The sequence below is a fragment of the Somniosus microcephalus genome, chromosome 2, assembly GCF_052327205.1.
Source record: "Somniosus microcephalus isolate GS21.2 chromosome 2, FLI_Smic_1.0, whole genome shotgun sequence".
NCBI classification, from domain to species: domain Eukaryota; kingdom Metazoa; phylum Chordata; class Chondrichthyes; order Squaliformes; family Somniosidae; genus Somniosus; species Somniosus microcephalus.
In genome coordinates this window covers 383,035,550-383,049,903 of record NC_140988.1, presented here as the reverse complement: position 1 = coordinate 383,049,903, position 14,354 = coordinate 383,035,550, and the positions used below count along the sequence as shown (strand labels likewise).

The 14,354-nt window shown below is 55.0% G+C and overlaps 1 protein-coding gene across 1 annotated transcript in view; it reads left to right on the top strand.

Moving 5' to 3' along the window:
* The window catches only part of LOC147123800 (protein TEX261-like), a 118,326-nt gene that overhangs the window by 13,856 nt on the left and 90,116 nt on the right, over positions 1-14,354 (top strand). The gene's annotated exons all lie outside the window — the stretch shown is intronic.

Sequence of the window (14,354 nt, the reverse complement as noted above, 5' to 3'; positions counted from 1 at the left end):
ATAAGTTTCAATGACATCCCCTCTCATTCTTCTAAACTCCAGCGAGTATAAGCCCAATCGACCCAATCTCTCCTCATACGTCACTCCTGCCATCCCAGGTATCAGTCTGATAAACCTTCGCTGCACTCTATCCATGGCCAGAACATCCTTCCTCAGATAAGGTGACCAAAACTGCACACAATACTCAAGGTGTGGTCTCACCAAGGCCCTGTACAACTGCAGCAAGACATCCTTGTTCCTGTCTTAATGCGAGGAGCATTCGTAATAAGGTGGATGAATTAGCTGTGCAAATAGATGTAAACAGATATGATATGATTGGGATTACGGAAACATGGCTCCAGGGTGATCAGGGCTAGGAAATCAACATCCAGGGGTATTCAATATTCAGGAAAGACAGGCAAAAAGGAAAAGGAGGTGGGGTAGCATTGCTGGATAAAGAGGAGATTAACACAATTGTGCATTAAACAGGAATCATAGAAACATAGAAGATAGGAGCAGGAGTAGGCTATTCGGCCCCTCGAGGCTGCTCCGCCATTCAATGCGATCATGGCTGATCATCCAAATTCAGTACCCTGTCCCTGCCTTCTCCCCATACCCCTTGATCCCTTTAGCGTTAAGAAATATATCCAACTCCTTCTTGAATATATTTAGTGAATTGACCTCTACTGCCATCTGTGGTAGAGAATTCCACAGGTTCACCACTCTCTGGGTGAAGAAATTCCTCCTCATTTCTGTCCTAAATGGCTTACCCCTTATCCTCAGACTGTGACCCCTGGTTCTGGACTCCCCGACCATTGGGAACATCCTCCCTGCATCTAGTCTGTCTGGTCCTGTTAGAATTTTATAAGTTTCCATGAGATCCCCTCTCATTCTTCTAAACTCCAGCGAGTATAAGCCCAACCGACCCAATCTCTCCTCATACGTCATTCATGCCATCCCAGGTATCAGCCTGGTGAATCTTCGCTGAACTCCTTCCATGGCAAGAACATCCTTCCTCAGATAAGGCGACCAAAACTGCACACAATACTCAAGATGTGGTCTCACCAAGGCCCTGTACAACTGCAGCAAGACATCCTTGTTCCTGTACTCAAACCCTCTCGCTACGAATGCCAACATACCATTTGCCTTCTTAACTGCCTGCTGCACCTGCATGCTTACCTTCAGCGACTGGTGCACAAGGACACCCAGGTCTCGTTGCACTTCCCCTTCTCCCAATCTATTGCCATTCAGATAATAATCTGCCTTCCTGTTTTTGACACCAAAGTGGATAACCTCGCATTTATCCACGTTATATTGCATCTGCCATGCTTCTGCCCAATCACCCAACCTGTCCAAATCATCCTGGAGTTTCTTGGCATCCTCCTCACAGCACACACGCCCACCCAGCTTTGTGTTATCAGCAAACTTGGAGATATTACATCTAGTTCCCTTGTCCAGATCATTAATATATATTGTGAATAGCTGGGGTCCAAGGACCGATCCCTGCGGTACCCCACTAGTCACTGCCTTCCACTCAGAAAAAGACCTGTTTATTCCAACTCTTTGCTTTCTGTCTGCCAACCAGTTCGCTATCCAAGTCAATACCTTGCCCCCAATCCCATGGCCTAGAATTTCAGTATAGCCAGTTTTGGGGCGCTAACGTTAGCGCCCGCCCGAAGTTAGCGCCCGCCCCAATGTTGCGCCCCCTTGCCGGAAATTCAGTGGCTTCGCCCTAAGAGGTTGCTGGAGCGCTAAAAGAAACGTTGCACCACTATCTTTAGGCGCTAAGCTGGCGGTGCAGAGGGATAGCGCCGAGGCGGGGCGCAGCGCGGGTGCGGTCATTTTTTGATTGACAGCAGACCCCGTGGCGCCGACCAGCTCTTAAAGGGGGAAGGGACGAATTGGTCTGCTGCCACGCCCTGCACACTGCAGCTTTGCAAATAGGCCTCAACACTGCTGCTCAGCCCCAGGGAGTCATGGCAACGCCAGAGAAGGCCCGTGAGCGTGCCCTGCGCTTCTCAGAGCGTGATCTGGGAATAATGGTGACAGCTCTGGAGAAGAGGCGCAGGATCTTGTTCCCAGAGACTGGGAGGAATCCGAACCACCAAGAATACACCAGAGCCTGGAAGCAGATCGCCAACAGGGTGACGATCACCGGCGATGCCCCCAGGACCCACAAACAATGTCGGAAAAAATACAACGACCTGACCAGGATTGTCAGGGTGAGTACCCTTTCCAGTCTCCTCCTCATTCTTGCATGTACACCTGACATGATGGGCAAAGGGAGCTGAAAGTGCTAATGGCCAGCCCTCAGCCAGCAGCTTTGGGACAGTCATGAGCATCAAGTGCCCATTCTGCACTCTACACTCTGGCCAAGCTATTCCACCATGGGAGGCAGTGCACAGTACATCAGGGCTACACTCTGGCCAAGCTATTCCACCATGGGAGGCAGTGCACAGTACATCAGGGCTACACTCTGCCCAAGCTATTCCACCATGGGAGGCAGTGCACAGTACATCGGGGCTACGCTCTGGCCAAGCTATTCCACCATGGCAGGCAGTGCACAGTACATCAGGGCTACACTCTGGCCAAGCTATTCCACCATGGCAGGCAGTGCACAGTACATCAGGGCTACACTCTGGCCAAGCTATTCCACCATGGCAGGCAGTGCACAGTACATCAGGGCTACACTCTGGCCAAGCTATTCCACCATGGCAGGCAGTGCACAGCACATCAGGGCTACACTCTGGCCAAGCTTTTCCACCATGGCAGGCAGTGCACAGTACATCAGGGCTGCACTCTGGCCAAGCTATTCCACCATGGGAGGCAGTGCACAGTACATCAGGGCTACACTCTGGCCAAGCTATTCCACCATGGCAGGCAGTGCACAGTACATCAGGGCTACACTCTGGCCAAGCTATTCCACCATGGCAGGCAGTGCACTGTACATCAGGGCTACACTCTGGCCAAGCTATTCCACCATGGCAGGCAGTGCACAGTAGATCAGGGCTACACTCTGGCCAAGCTATTCCACCATGGCAGGCAGTGCACAGTACATCAGGGCTACACTCTGGCCAAGCTATTCCACCATGGGAGGCAGTGCACAGTACATCAGGGCTACACTCTGGCCAAGCTATTCCACCATGGCAGGCAGTGCACAGTACATCAGGGCTACACTCTGGCCAAGCTATTCCACCATGGCAGGCAGTGCACAGTACATCAGGGCTACACTCTGGCCAAGCTATTCCACCATGGCAGGCAGTGCACAGTACATCAGGGCTACACTCTGGCCAAGCTATTCCACCATGGCAGGCAGTGCACAGTACATCAGGGCTACACTCTGGCCAAGCTATTCTACCATGGGAGGCAGTGCACAGTACATCAGGGCTACGCTCTGGCCAAGCTATTCCACCATGGGAGGCAGTGCACAGTATATCAGGGCTACACTCTGGGCAAGCTATTCCACCATGGGAGGCAGTGCACACTACATCAGGGCTACACTCCGTACTTACAGCCCGTCCTTTCTCTTGCAGTCTAAAGTTGCCTATAATCGCCAGGCCCGTGCCAGGACCAGGGGAGGCCGCGCCAAGCTGCAGAAGCTCACTCGCCTGGAGGAGCGCGTGAGTGGGCTCATGGGAGCCCGGCTGATCGTGCCCACAGCGTGCGGAGTAGCCGACCCTCCACTGCCCGGCAATGGTAAGGACCTCGCCTTTTGGCCCTCTCGCGTCGCACTTGCGCATCCGAGCTACTTCCTTTGCCACTGTCCCACCAATGCGCTGAATGCCACCAGTCCTGACTCCCTCGCTGACGCCGTCTCCTCACTCTGAAGCTACTCTTGTGCATTCCTGCTTTCAGTTGGTGACGACCAGGTCCGTGAAGCTGCCAGTGACAGCCCCTCCGAGCAGGAGGAGGAGGAGGAGGAGGAGGAGGAGGAGCAAGAGCAAGCCGGACCATCAGGGGAACACTCAGGTCCCGCAGGAGAGGACAAAATGATTGACACGTCCTCACTGGACGAGTGCCTGGACCAACTGTCGCAGGGGATTGCAGCTTCTGGGACCAGTGGCGTCCAGCCACCCAGGAGCCCTGCGCGTGGGCCGCGGCCTTCCCCCCAAAGGGGGGAAGGATCAGAGGGGAGTGCAGTTGATCGGGACACTCGCCGCCACCAACGTGGCAAGGTTCCCCTAGTTCGGTCCCCTGCTCCCCAGCGGGAAAGTCCCGACTCCAGTCCGGACACCTTCACCTCGGAGGAGGCGCGGAAGCTGGACAAGATGGCCGAGGATTCGGACCGGCGCCACACGGAGCTCATGCGCGTGGTGGGGCGCATGCCTGAGGCCATCGAGTCGCTGGCGACCAGTGTGCGCGAGTTCGGGGCATCAACTGCCGCGAGTGGCCGCATGCTCACTGATGCCATCAAGTCCCTGGCGGGTGTGATGCGGGCGCACACCAGGACAACAGGGGCACTCACTGCTGCCACATGCGCTGTCTCAGGCAGGCATCGCCAGGGCACCCGCCGCGCTGCAGCATCCCAGCGAGCCGCCCCTCGGCTGATTGTTGCGGATCCTGCAGTGCGGGCCCGGCCGAGTGCCAGCGCGCCACAGCACCAGCCAGCGCATCCCAGACGCCAGCTTGCCCACATTGCGCCATCCGTCGCCGCCACTCCCCCACTGGGGTGTCAAGGGCAAGCGGCTGGAGCTGATGTTGGCCAGGCTCAGGTGCGCCACTCAGCAGCCGGCCCCTCGAGGTCCAAAGGCCGTGTAGGCCGCCCCCCAAGGGCACCTGGCGGAAGGACATCTGAGCCTCAGGCGCCTTCCCCCAGCCTCGCAGCAGCCACTGGGCAGAGCTTGCGAAGGAGCAGCAGGCCGGGCAGGGGAGGCAAAAGGCTGGACAAGGTCTCGCCCTCGCGGGCCACTCAGTAGAGGATGTGGCCAGCTTTCGTTTTATATGGCGGTGGCCATCTTTCTTTTGCCCATGGTTGTTTGGTTCGTGGGCTTATTTTTTGCGTTAAGGCCGAGGTTGAGGCCAGGTTTGTACAAATGTGGAGTTACTCCTCCCCAGTTTGTGGGAGTGAGTCATTTGTTGGGCTTTTTGTGGGGCCCGTTGATTGTTTTTGGGGATTCATGTGGGAAGGGGTTTTCATTTTTGTGTAATAAATAATTATCTTTATTCATAGAGTCTCCATGGTTGTTCTTGTTGGTGTTTGTTGGCTTTGCCGGCTGAGGGCTTGCGGAGCGGCTGCATTCATCTTCCCTCATGGCCACAAGGCATTCCCTGACAGGGGGCTTAGAAGTACCGTGTAATAAGGTGGCGTCGCGCGGCCCTTGGCCCTGGTCGCTCCCTCCTGGGAACGTACTCCTGCTCCTCCTCCTCCTCCTCCTCATGCTCCTCCTGCTCCTCCTCCTGAGGTGCTGCCCCAACGTCAGGTGGCAGTGCCTGAGTCCTGCGGATAGCCAGGTTGTGTAGCATGCAGCAAACCACCACAAATTGGGAGACCCGGTCCGGCGAATACTGCAGAGCTCCTCCGGAGCGATCAAGGCAGCGGAACCACTGCTTGAGGACCCCAATAGTTTGCTTGATGATGTTGCGGGTGGTTTGATGGCTCTCGTTGTAGGCCTCTTCAGCAGCGGTCCTGGGCGCGCGGAGCGGGGTCATGAGCCAGGCACACAAAGGATAGCCTTTGTCCCCGAGTAGCCATCCTCTTGGGGGAGGCTGTGCCTCGAACATGTCATGCACAGTACTCTGCCGCAGGATAAACGCATCGTGGCTGCTGCCTGGAAAGCTGGCATTGACTGCCATGATGCGCTGCTTGTGGTCACACACCAGCTGCACATTCGGAGAATGGTTGCCCTTCCTGTTGTGAAACTGCTCGCCATGCTCCAGAGGGGCCCGCAAAGCCACATGCGTACAGTCAATGGCGCCCTGCACCAAGGGGAAGTCCCCGAGTCTTGCAAATCCCAAGGTGCGCTGATGCTGGCTCTCCAGGGCCATGGGGAAGGAGATGAATTGGCTTCTCCTTCTGAACAGTGCTTCGGTCACCTGGCGGATGCAGCGATGCGCGCCGTACTGGGAGATGTTAGCTATGTCCCCAGCAGCGGATTGGAAGGAGCCGGTGGCATAGAAGTTCAATGCCACCGTCACCTTCACTTCCACCAACAGAGACGTCCTGCACCTGAGCTTTGGACGCAGATCTCTGCGAAGCAGGTGGCAGATCTCTGCAACCACCTCCTTTCGGAATCGGAGCCTTCTAACACATCGCGCGTCAGTCATGTTGAGGTAGGAGCGCTGCTGGCGGTATAGCCTGACTGGGTAAGGCCTACGTGGCCGACGCCTGTAGCCCCCTCTGCCTCTAGCCAAGGCTGCCCCTCTCACAATGCGTCTGCGAGCCCTACGGACATGGCGCTGCAGCTCCGCGTTGGCACCCCATGCAACCCCCATCAAATCCTGGCAAACACTCAAATTTCCAAAAGGCCACTTGCAGCGCTCTGGCCTGAGTCCAAAAATACCTGAGCTGTTGCTGCTTGAAACCAGTTAGCTATCCTCCTTGTTGTGTGTCCAGAAATGCGTTGCACAAGAGTGTTTGCTGCAAAATGGCTGGCCTTTATACTGGAGGGTACGTCCCCTTTAATTTGCGCCCCCCGGGGCCCGCGCTGGCTGTGTTGCGTTCCTTTTTTCAAACGCTCCGGACGCCAGCCGCACAATGGGGCGGTCCGACTGAAGTTTGGAATCGGGGCGCGCAAAGGGCGTTGCACGAGGATGTGACGTCATTTTCTGCGCGCACAGCCGGGCGGGCGCTAAACTTTGCGCCGGCGCTAAGGGTCAACTTAATTTGGGGCGAGGCGCAAACTGCGCTGCGCCCGGGCGCTACACGCATAGCGCCCGAAATTCACTTCTCTTAAGGCGCTAACTGCTGGCGCAACCAACTGAATTTCTAGGCCCATGTGCCTTAACTTTACACGCTAATCTCTTATGCGGGACCTTATCGAAAGCCTTCTGAAAGTCCAAATATACCACATCCACTGGTTCTCCCTTATCTATTTTACCAGTTACATCCTGAAAAAATTCCAGTAGATTAGTCAAGCACGATTTACCTTTTGTAAATCCATGTTGACTTTGTCCGATCCTGTCAATGTTTTCCAAGTGCTCTGCTATTACATCTTTTATAATGGACTCTAGCATTTTCCCCACTACTGACGTCAGGCTTACCGGTCTGTAATTCCCCGTTTTCTCTCTACCACCTTTTTTGAATAGTGAGGTAACATTAGCTACCCTCCAATCCATGGGTACTGTTCCAGATTCCATCGAATGTTGGAAGATGATCAGCAATGCATCTACTATTTCTAGGGCACTTCCTTAAGTACCCTAGGATGTAGATTATCAGGCCCTGGGGATTTATCGGATTTCAATCCCGTCAATTTCCCTAATACCATTTCCCTACAAATACTGATTTCTTTCAGTTCCTCCCTTTCATCAGACCCTATGTTCCCCGACATCTCTGGGAGGTTATTTGTGTCCTGCTTTGTGAAGACAGATCCAAAATATGTATTTAATTGGGATGCCATTTCTTTGTTCCCCATTATAAATCCCCCTGATTCTGACTGCAAGGGACCTACGCTTGACTTCACCAATCTTTTTCTCTTCACGTATCTATAAAAGATTTTAAGTCAGTTTTTATGTTCCCTGCAAGCTTACTCACATATTCTATTTTCCCCTTCTTAATTAATCACTTTGTCCTCCTTTGTTGAATCCGAAACTGCTCCCAATCCTCAGGTTTACTGCTTTTTCTGGCCAACTGATATGTCCTCTCCTTGGATCTTATGCTATCCCTAATTTCCCTTGTTACCCACGGTTGAGTCATCTTTCTTGTTTTATTTTTATGCCAAACTGGGATGAACAAATTCTGTAGTTCATCCATGCAGTCTTTGAATGTTTGCCATTGCCTATCCACCGTCAACCCTTTGAGTGACATTACCCAATCAATCCAACTCAACTCGCACCTCAGACCATCGTAGTTTCCTTTATTTAAATTCAGGACCCTAGTCTCTGAGTCAACTACTTCACTCTCCAACTGAATGAAGAATTCTATCATATTATGATCGCTCCGACCCAAGGGGCCTCGTACAACAAGATTGCTAATTAATCCTTTCTCATTACATAGGAGATTAGAGCTGAATGCAATAAGGGCACAGTCGTTATCATGGGTGACTTTAACCTACATATAGATTGGGCTAACCAAATTAGTAACAATACTGTGGAGGAGGAATTCCTGGAGTGTATATGGGATGGTTTCCTGGGCCAATATGTCGAGGAACCAACTAGAGATCAGGCCATCTTAGACTGGGTATTATGTAATGAGAAAGGAATAATTAACAATCTTGTTGTGCGAGGCCCCTTGGGGCGTAGCGATCATAATATGATCGAATTCTTCATTAAGATGGAGAGTGAAGTATTGACTCAGAGACTAGGTACCTGAATTTAAATAAAGGAATCTATGATGGTATGAGGCGCGAGTTGGGTAGGATTAATTGGGGAATGTTACTCAAAGGGTTGACGGTGGATAGGCAATGACAAACATTTAAAGATCGCATGGAGGAACTACAGATTTTGTTCATCCCAGTTTGGCATAAAAATAAAACAAGAAAGATGACTCAACCGTGATGCATTGCTGGACATCTTCCAAAATTCTATAGACTCTGGAACAGTTCCCATGGATTGGAGGGTAGCTAATGTTACGCCACTATAAAAAAAATGTGGTAAAGAGAAAACGGGGAATTACAGACCGGTAAGCCTGACATCAGTATTGGGGAAAATGTTAGAGTCCATTATAAAAATGTAATAGCAGAGCACTTGGAAAACAGTGACAGGATCGGACAAAGTCAACATGGATTTACAAAAGCTAAATCGTGCTTGACTAATCTACTGGAATTTTTTGAGGATGTCACTGGTAAAATAGGTAAGGGAGAGCCAGTGGATGTGGTGTATTTGGACTTTCAGAAGGCTTTCGATAAGGTCCCGCATAAGAGATTAGCGTGTAAAGTTAAGGCACATGGGATTGGGGGCAAGGTATTGATTGGATAGAGAACTGGTTGGCAGACAGAAAGCAAAGAGTTGGAATAAACGATTCTTTTTCCGAGTGGCAGGCAGTGACTAGTGGGGTACCGCAGGGATCGGTCCTTGGACCCCAGCTGTTCACAATATATATTAATGATCTAGACGAGGGAATTAGATGTAATATCTCCAAGTTTGCAGACAAAGCTGGGTGGGCGTGTGTGCTGTAAGGAGGATGCCGAGAAACTACAGGATGATTTGGACAGGTTGGGTGATTGGGCAGAAGCATGGCAGATGCAATATAACGTGGATAAATGCGAGGTTATCCACTTTGGTGTCAAAAACAGGAAGGCAGATTATTATCTGAACGGCAATAGATTGGGAGAAGGGGAAGTGCAACGAGACCTGGGTGTCCTTGTGCACCAGTCGCTGAAGGTAAGCATGCAGGTGCAGCAGGCAGTTAAGAAGGCAAATGGTATGTTGGCATTCGTAGCGAGATGTTTGAGTACAGGAACAAGGATGTCTTGCTGCAGTTGTACAGGGCCTTGGTGAGACCACACCTTTAGTATTGTGTGCAGTTTTGGTCGCCTTATCTGAGGAAGGATGTTCTTGCCATGGAGGGAGTGCAGCGAAGATTCACCACTGATACCTGGGATGGCAGGTATGACGTATGAGGAGAGATTGGGTTGATTGGGCTTATACTCGCTGGAGTTTAGAAGAATGAGAGGGGATCTCATTGAAACTTATAAAATTCTAACAGGACTAGACAGACTAGATGCAGGAAGGATGTTCCCGATGGCGGGGGAGTCCAGAACCAGGGGTCACAGTCTAAGGATAAGGGGTAAGCCATTTAGGACAGAGATGAGGAGGAATTTCTTCACCCAGAGAGTGGTGAATCTCTGGAATTCTCTACCACAGAAGGCAGTTGAGGCCAATTCATTAAATATATTCAAGAAGGAGTTGGATATATTTCTTAAGGCTAAAGGGATCAAGGTATATGGGGCGAAAGCAGGGACAGGGTACTGAATTTGGATGATCAGCCATGATCTCATTGAATGGTGGAGCAGGCTCGAGGGGCCGAATGGCCTACTCCTGCTCCTATCTTCTATGTTTCTATGTTTCATTCAGCCCCTCGAGCCTGCTCCGCCATTCACTGAGATCATGGCTGATCTGCGACCTAACACCATCTACCCACTTTGCCCCATTTCCCTTTATACCTTTGGTTAACAGAAAGATAATCTCTGATTTAAAATTAACAATTGATCGAGCATCAATTGCCGTTTGCGGAAGAGAGTTCCAAACTTTTACCACCGTTTGTGTGTAGAAGTGTTTCCTAACTTCACTCTTGAAATTGTGAGATTAAGACAAGAATACACTAGTAATTGGGAAACTTAGGACTGGTAGTACGAAGATCTTCACATAAGAGTGAACAACACATGGGATGAAGACCCAGATCGGGGAGTGGAGGCAAAATCGGTGAAATTATTGAAGTGACAATGGAATGCTGCGAGCGGGGGACATTAAAGTTTCTGCATGGATCCATAACTCATCCATAACTATCTTGTGATCTTGTAACCCCCAGTGAAAGAGAATCACTCTTTTCAAAATCCCGTTTCAGGAACTTTCCCTCATCCAAATCCCCTCATCTGGTCTGTGTGGTGAGCCCTCACGTACAGCACAGCCCAGTTTAAAGCAAAGTCATCGCTCACGATATTCACCCGCAATGGACCAGGTACATAAAGATTTAATGATTATTAGTTAATGTTAACTCACCAAAAAAAATATATATATATTCTAGTATATATTAGGGAACTCATGACAGCCACCTGTCTTGCGGTTGCTGAATCCGACATAATAGACAAACTATGCTGCAGTTGTACAGGGCCTTGGTGAGACCACACCTTGAGTATTGTGTGCAGCTTTGGTCGCCTTATCTGAGGTGAAGGTGCTCCCACAGTGGCATTAGGGAGGAAGTTCCAGGATTTAGACCCAGCGACGGTGAAGGAACGGCCGATGTATTTCTAAGACAGGATGGTGTGTGACCTCCCCACAGCCTCGGGGCCCATCCCCTCCCCACAGCCTCGGGGCCCGTCCCCTCCCCATAGCCTCGGGCCCGTCCCCTCCCCACAGCCTCGGGCCCCAGGCCCCTCCCCACAGCCTCGGGGCCCGTCCCCTCCCCATAGCCTCGGGCCCGTCCCCTCCCCACAGCCTCAGGGCCCAGGCCCCTCCCCACGGACTCGGGGCCCGACCCCTCCCCACGGCCTCGGGGCCCAGGCCCGTCCCCTCCCCAAAGTCTCGGGGCCCAGGCCCGTCCCCTCCCCACAGCCTCGGGGCCCAGGCCCGTCCCCTCCCAACAGACTCGGGCCCAGGCCCGTCCCCTCCCCACAGCCTCGGGCCCGTCCCCTCCCAACAGCCTCGGGGCCCAGTCCCCTCCCCAAAGCCTCGGGGCCCAGGCCCCTCCCCACAGCCTCGGGGGCCATCCCCTCCCCACAGCCTCGGGGCCCGTCCCCTCCCCACAGCCTCGGGGCCCAGGCCCCTCCCCACGGCCTCGGGCCCGTCCCCTCCCCACAGCCTCGGGGCCCAGGCCCCTCCCCACAGCCTCGGGGACCGTCCCCTCCCCACAGCTTCGGGGCTCGTCCCCTCCCCACAGCCTCGGGGCCCAGGCCCCTCCCCACGGCCTCGGGCCCGTCCCCTCCCCACAGCCTCGGGGCCCGTCCCCTCCCCACGGACTCGGGGCCCGTCCCCTCCTCACGGACTCGGGCCCGTCCCCTCCCCACGGACTCGGGCCCATCCCCTCCCCACGGCCTCGGGGCCCAGGCCCGTCCCCTCCCCACAGCCTCCGGCCCGTCCCCTCCCCACGGCCTCGGGGCCGAGGCCTGTCCCCTCCCCACAGCCTCGGGCCCGTCCCCTCCCCACGGCCTCGGGGCCCAGGCCCGTCCCCTCCCCACAGCCTCGGGGCCCAGGCCCGTCCCCTCCCCACAGCCTCGGGGCCCGTCCCCTCCCCACAGCCTCGGGCCCAGGCTAGTCCCCTCCCCACAGCCTCGGTCCCGTCCCCACCCCACAGCCTCGGGCCCGTCCCGTCCCCACAGCCTCAGGCCCGTCCCCTCCCCACAGCCTTGGGGCCCAAGCCCCTCCCCACAGCCTCGGGGCCCAGGCCCCTCCCCACAGCCTCGGGACCCGGCCCCTCCCCACAGCCTCGGGACCCGGGCCCCTCCCCACAGCCTCGGGACCCGGGCCCCACCCCACAGCCTCGGGGCCCGGGCCCCTCCCCACAGCCTCGGGGCCCGGGCCCCTCCCCACTGCCTCGGGCCCGTCCCCTCCCCACAGCCTCGGGGCCCGGGCCCCTCCCCACAGCCTCGGGGCCCGGGCCCCTCCCCACAGCCTCGGGGCCTGTCCCCTCCCCACAGCCTCGGGGCCCAGGCCCCTCCCCACAGCCTCGGGGCCCCGCCCCCTCCCCACAGCCTCGGGGCCCGTCCCCTCCCCACAGCCTCGGGCCCGTCCCCTCCCCACAGCCTCGGGGCCCAGGCCCCTCCCCCCAGCCTCGGGCCCGTCGCTTCGCCACAGTCTCGGGGCCCGTCGCTTCGCCACAGTCTCAGGCTGAGATCCTGGACGGGCAGTAAATGGCAGCCTCACCAACATGCCGAGATGATTTTTTTAAAGTCCAATTTCATTCATTGTGCGTAAAGCACCTCAAGACGTTTCTGTGACTCGAGGCATGGTTTTCACATGCGGGCGAGATCAGAACCATGGAGTCTTTAAATAGGTGCAAGAAAGATCTACAGGGACCATACCAGAGCTGAGAGGTTGTAACTATCAGGAAAGGTTGAACAGGCTGGGGCTCATACTGAGGGGAGACCTGATAGAGGTCTTTAAGATAAAGGGTTCGATGGGGTAGGCAGAGAGAATGTTTCCACTTGCAGACAAGACCAGAACTAGAGGCCATCAATATAAGATAGTCACTAATAAATCCAATAGGGAATTCAGGAGAAACTTCTTTACCCAGAGAGTGGTGAGAATGTGGAACTCACTACCACAGCGAGTGGTTGAGGAGAATAGTACAGATGCATTTAAGGGGAAGCTGGATAAACACATGAGGGAGAAAGGAATAGAAGGATATGTTGATGGAGTGAGATGAAGAGGGGTGGGAGGAGGCTCGTGTGGAGCATAAACACCAGCAAGGATCTGTTGGGCCGGATGACCTGTTTCTGTGTTGTACGTTCTATGTAATGAGCATCAATTGAAGTCTCTCTCTTTTATTAGGAGTGCGGCCTCCAGTCTCATACAAGCACGTTGCAGGATCTGAGATAGATGCCAGCCCCATTTATTTGAACGTCTCTCCCTTTTTCTGAACCCCCCCTTCTCGCTCTCTCCCCCCTTCTCGCTCTCCCCCACCTTCTCGCTCTCTCCCCCCTTCTCGCTCTCCCCCACCTTCTCGCTCTCTCCCCCCTTCTCGCTCTCTCCCCCCTTCTCGCTCTCTCCCCCCCTTCTTGCTCTCGCCCCCCTTCTCGCGCTCTCCCCCCCTTCTCGCTCTCTCCCCCCTTCTCTCTCTCTCCCCCCTTCTCACGCTCTCCCCCCTTCTCGCTCTCTCCCCCCTTCTCGCTCTCTCCCCCCCTTCTCGCTCTCTCCCCCTTCTCGCTCTCTCCCCCCTTCTCGCTCTCTCCCCCTTCTCGCTCTCTCCCCCCCTTCTCGCTCTCTCCCCCTTCTCGCTCTCTCCCCCTTCTCTCTCTCTCCCCCCTTCTCGCACTCTCCCCCCTTCTCTCTCTCTCCCCCCTTCTCGCTCTCTCCCCCCTTCTCGCTCTCTCCCCCCTTCTCTCTCTCTCCCCCCTTCTCGCTCTCTCCCCCCTTCTCTCTCTCTCCCCCCTTCTCGCTCTCTCCCCCCTTCTCTCTCTCTCCCCCCTTCTCACTCTCTCCCCCCTTCTCGCTCTCCCCCCTTCTTGCACTCTCCCCCCTTCTCTCTCTCTCCCCCCTTCTCCCTCTCTCCCCCTTCTCGCTGTCTCCCCCCTTCTCGCTCTCTACCCCCTTCTCGCTCTCTCCCCCCCTTCTCGCTCTCTCCCCCCTTCTCGCTCTCTCCCCCTTCTCGCGCTCTCCCCCCTTCTCGCTCGCTCTCCCCCCTTCTCGCTCTCTCCCCCCTTCTCGCTCTCTCCCCGCCTTCTCGCTCTCTCCCCCCTTCTCGCTCTCTCCCCCTTCTCGCTCTCTCCCCCCTTCTCGCTCTCTCCCCCCTTCTCGCTCTCTCCCCGCTTCTCGCTCTCTCCCCCCTTCTCGCTCTCTCCCCCCTTCTCGCTCTCTCCCCCCTTCTCGCTCTCTCCCCCCCTTCTCGCTCCCCCCCTTCTCTC